The sequence below is a fragment of the Diadema setosum genome, chromosome 3, assembly GCF_964275005.1.
Source record: "Diadema setosum chromosome 3, eeDiaSeto1, whole genome shotgun sequence".
Classification (NCBI taxonomy): domain Eukaryota; kingdom Metazoa; phylum Echinodermata; class Echinoidea; order Diadematoida; family Diadematidae; genus Diadema; species Diadema setosum.
In genome coordinates, this window is record NC_092687.1 from 2,941,619 (window position 1) to 2,946,624 (window position 5,006).

The window sequence follows — 5,006 nt, forward strand, 5'->3', positions numbered from 1 at the left end:
AAAATGGCAGAGGTAAAAATGGCAGGGGTAAAAATGGCAGAGGTAGAAATGGCAGAGGTAAAAATGGCAGAGGTAAAAATGGCAGGGGTAAAAATGGCAGAGGTAAAAATGGCAGAGGTAAAAATGGCAGAAGTAAAAATGGCAGAGGTAGAAATGGAAGAGGTAAAAATGGCAGGGGTAAAAATGGCAGAGGTAGAAATGGAAGAGGTAAAAATGGCAGAGGTAAAAACGGCAGAGGTAATAATGGCAGAGGTAAAAATGGCAGAAGTACAATGTCAGAAGTATAATGAGAGCGATTTCGTGAGATATAAATGTATGAAGAGGTTTCGAATGATAACCTAGCCAGAGCAAACTGTATTTATCGAATTTTCAATTCCAAATTGCAGGTTTGAAGAATATTGAATGAATTATGTTTCAAAGAGATTAGAGCACTCTCAGCATTCTGAGTTTGATTCAAGTGCAGTGGCGTAATCTGTCTGTGTGCAGAGAAATAATAAACCAGCTAAGAGCCTAGTAGTCCTATGGGAAACTATTTTATTATTCAGTATTATCATTATTATCATTATTAGTATCATTATTATTATCATTATTATTATTATTATTATTATTATTATTATTATTATTATTATTATTATCATTATTATTATTATTACCTATCATTATACGGGGGTTCCAACAATGCTGCAAAGCCCTTAAACAGTTTAATCCTACGTTGTTTCGCCCAATGAAGTTATCACACACACACACACACACACACACACACGCACACACACACACACACACACACGAACCCACTTTTGGTATAAACATATACGCATATATAGATGCTCTCACGTACACACTCTTACACAAACGAATTCCGCTCACGTCCAGGCTAGTATATTGTCATTATTTTTTCATTTCTTGAACTGTTTAGTGTAAAGAAGTGAAGGAGACATAGTCGAAGCAAACCGCTAATTTTTCACCTGTTCAATATTATTTTCTCACATTTAGGTTTCGTAGCAGCCTATTTATCTCACAAGGCCTGATCACGACATAGAAGTAAAAATACAAAACGCAAAAAACAAACTACAGCAGATGTATCGGCAGACGTAAGTAAGCTTTTGCAAAATATCTTATTACATTGTTTAAGTATCACATGGCGCAAAATCAAAAAAAGAAAAAGAAATTTCTCCTAGTGGTAGCGGAAACCAAATGGAAACAGTAAAAGATCCGTGCCAATAATATCATTTTTCATACCTGCATGTCTGTTATCAAGCAATTTTATTTTCAGAAGTTTGCACGCTTTTAAAAATACTTATTAATATAGTATAGGACATACCAGATCTAAAGTGAGTTTGATATTTTACTGACAAGATACCTGTAGAGCTGTATAGTGGTTAATATGTCCATTTTCAGGTGTTCCGAGGCTCATCTTTTTACTAATATAATTGGATTGTTGACTGGCCGAGCGTTTTTCAAGTTACATGAGTGTCCCATATTTCTCCCCGTGTCCCATTTCTCCCCGGTCTCCCCCGTGCTTTATTTCAGGAGAAGAAGGCACGAAAAGCGCGTATTGCGAGAAAGGTGTCAGAAACATGAAGGAAAAAAAATCTCTGTCACTTTTACCTCGTCTGCTCACATTTCGACGACTACATTTTTATCAGTGGCATTTTTATCTCTAGCATTTTGACCACTGACATTTCGACCACTGACAACTTTACCTCTGACATTTTTTACCACATAATCATTTACCTCTGCCATTTTTACCGCTGCCATTTTTACCTCTGCCGTTTTTACCTCTGCCATTTTTACCCCTGCCCTTTTTACCTCTGCCATTTTTACCCCTGCCATTTTTACCCCTGCCATTTTTACCACTGCCATTTTTACCTCTGCCATTTCTACCTCTGCCATTTTACCCCTGCCATTTTTAACTGTGCCATTTTTACCCCTGCCATTTTTACCTCTGCCATTTTTACCCCTGCCATTTTTACCCCTGCCATTTTTACCTCTGCCATTTTTACCTCTGCTATTTTTACCCTTGCCATTTTTACCTCTGCCATTTTTACCCCTGCCATTTTTACCTCTGCCATTTTTACCCCTGCCATTTTTACCTCTGCCATTTCTACCTCTGCCATTTCTACCTCTGCCATTTTTACCTCTGCCATTTTTACCTGGCACCGACAGGTCGGGGTCCAAATCGTGATAGTGGAACGGGGGCTTACCCCAGTGTGAATCGTACGAGTATGTCACCTTACGTGACAGTCTGATTGAAGTTTTTCTCCCCAAGGTTATGCCCTTGGTGTTGCCTATTAGAGGAACATGTGTGATGTAGATTCGGATGTTGAATCTGTGTGGAGTGTTGCTCCGTATTACAAGGTTACGCCCTTGGTGTTGCATGTTATATGCATGGTTGACAGATTCGGGTTTGTGTGCATGAGCCTATGTGGAGTGTTACTCCTTTCTCAAGGTTATGCCCTTGTATTGCCGGTTAGAGGCAGTGTGATAGATTCGGGGTTTGCATGCATGAGTGAATCTTCGCGGGGTGTCATTTTATTGCAAGGTTACGCCCTTGCTTTGGTGTTGCCTGTAATAGGCATACATGTGTATTTGGTAGATTGCATTGGGTTTGTACAGTCCCAAATAAATTGTATGCTCATTGGGAGATACAGCTCTAGTATGCTTATTGACAAGGCATGTTTGGCATGTGGAATGTCTGTTGAGTGAACTCGTGTCATTTCACATTGCCTGCATTCCAATACGCTTTTGAAAAGGTACTAGCGGTTTGGTATGTGGAATACTTGTTGAGTGAATTTCAGCTGTTTGTCATTTGCAATTGTATGCTCGTTCCGAGATACAAATTGTTGTTAAGTACGCCGGCTACAAGGTAGTACTTTTGTAAGAATTTGATAGCCAGGGGTTAGTCAGCTGTTGGGTTTGTACGATTACACGTTTGCTTAGTGTGCTTAGTCTGGAATTCACATAGCCAGTATGGCTAGTGTTGAGCAAATCAGAGAGTTCTCTTCATTAGGCAGAGAAATGGGCCTTAGTGGTGGTGAATTGAGTAACTTTGTTTCAGAGCGATGCCAGGCAATTGAAGCAGAGCTTAAAGCTGAACGCGAAGCTCGTGAAACTGCCCGTGAAGCTGATCGTGAAGCACGTGAAGCTGAGCGTGAACGCGATGCTCTAGAAAAGGCGCGCGAACATGAAATAAAATTAGCACAGTTGCGTGTAAGGGAAGAAACAGCGAATGTTGGAAGGCCCCAGTTAGCTGGCTTAAAGCTGAAAGTAGGTCGATTTGATGACGCACATGATAAGTTTGATGCTTATGTCACAAAGTTCGAAATGTTGGTGAAAAGTCAGAATATCCCGGTAGACATGTGGGTGTTGTATTTGATTTCCAATCTAACAGGGAAAGCGTTAGATGTTGTGAATCGGATGAGTGCTGATGATCGCCAGAATTATGCTACAGTGAAGCACGAGTTGATGTCGTATTATCATCTCAATGAAGAGGGGTATAGGCGGAGTTTCAGATCAGCTAAGCCAATGAAGCTTGAGCGCCCAAAACAGTTTGCTACTCGAATGAAGGGGTATTTTGATCATTGGGTGGAAGAGGCTGAGATTGGGGATACTAGGAAGGATCTAGAAGATTTGATTTTGCAAGAGCAATTTCTGATAGATTGTCCCAGAAAAGTAGTTAGGTTTGTCAAGGAACGAAAATGTAAAGATTTCAACGAGGTAGTTGATTGTGCAGAAATCTATGTAGAAGCTCACGGTCCTCATGCATTTTCGGGTGTACAGAAATCGGAAAGAAACCGATCAGATTCAAAGCCGGAAAGCAAACCGCCCCAACAAAATCAGGTCAAAAGGACTAGTACGTATCAGAAACCGGCTGATGCTGAGTCAAAGGCGGGAAAGGCTATGGGAAATAGGACTTTTCATGGCAGAGGTTGCTATATGTGTGGAAACCCAAATCACATGAGTTAAGAGATTGTCCCATGTTGTCTAGGCCTGCATCAGCTCAAGGTTTGATGGGTGCTGGGGAAGGTACGGCCCCTAAAGTAGATATGAATGTGGCGAATGAGGTGTCGCGGGGTGAGCCCGAGCCGGGAGTTGTTGGCTCGACGGCAGGTTGTCTCCCCATTGAAAGAGTGGTCGATGACTTTGAGGATGTGAAAGTAAAAGTGGTTGACAGATTTGGAATGGCATACAATGATGTCGCCGCGATGGTGAATCGTATGCCGGTTGTGTCTGGAAGACTGATGCCAGATAATACACCCGTGTCTGTTTTGCGTGATACAGGTTGTAGTACGTGCGTGGTGAAAGAGAATTTGGTTAGAAATGACCAATTAACAGGTCAACATCAGGCAGTGAGGTTAATTGAAGGTACGGTTAGGCATTTTCCCGTGGCTAAGGTAGCTGTTGACTCGCCATATTTTGAAGGGGAAGTTGAAGCCGTGTGCATGCCTGATTGTTTGAGTGAGGGAGTTATCGGGAATGTAGAAGGGGCTCGTGAACCGAGTGACCCCAATCTACATTGGGTCCCAAAGAGTGTTGTGTCTGACCCGGATGTAGAGGTCATAACCCCGGATATGGGTCTAGAAAGTTCAAATGTGACTCTGCACCTCAAAACAAACAAAAAGTTGCCAGACATGAATTTTTAGTTAAGACCATATTCTGAAAGAGCAGACTTTAAGCTTTAAAATGATGTATAACTCAAATCAAATGGACTCTCCCAACCTATCTAAATATTGGAAAGAAAGCACAAACTCAGGAAAAGTGTGAACTGAGAAAAGAGGCTCTCAAGTACAGTGTCTATTCAAGCGCTTAATCTTTACCAAACCGTGCTGGCAGCGCGATGAATGGGACAAAAAATAGGAAGTATTTATATATATAATATACACATATACGTAAAAGTAGGTCCGCGCATGAGCTACAATTCAAGGGTAAAACTAAATTTGACATAGATAAGGACTTAGGACGTTTTATATTCAGGTCTTCACTTTCGACCGCGCCTGGTAGATTTG

The 5,006-nt window shown here is 41.2% G+C and overlaps 1 pseudogene; it reads left to right on the forward strand.

Annotated features, from left to right (window-relative positions):
• The first annotated feature begins 3,115 nt into the window (after nt 1-3,115).
• LOC140226668 (uncharacterized) lies at nt 3,116-4,643 on the forward strand (annotated as a pseudogene).
• The last annotated feature ends 363 nt before the right edge of the window (nt 4,644-5,006 follow it).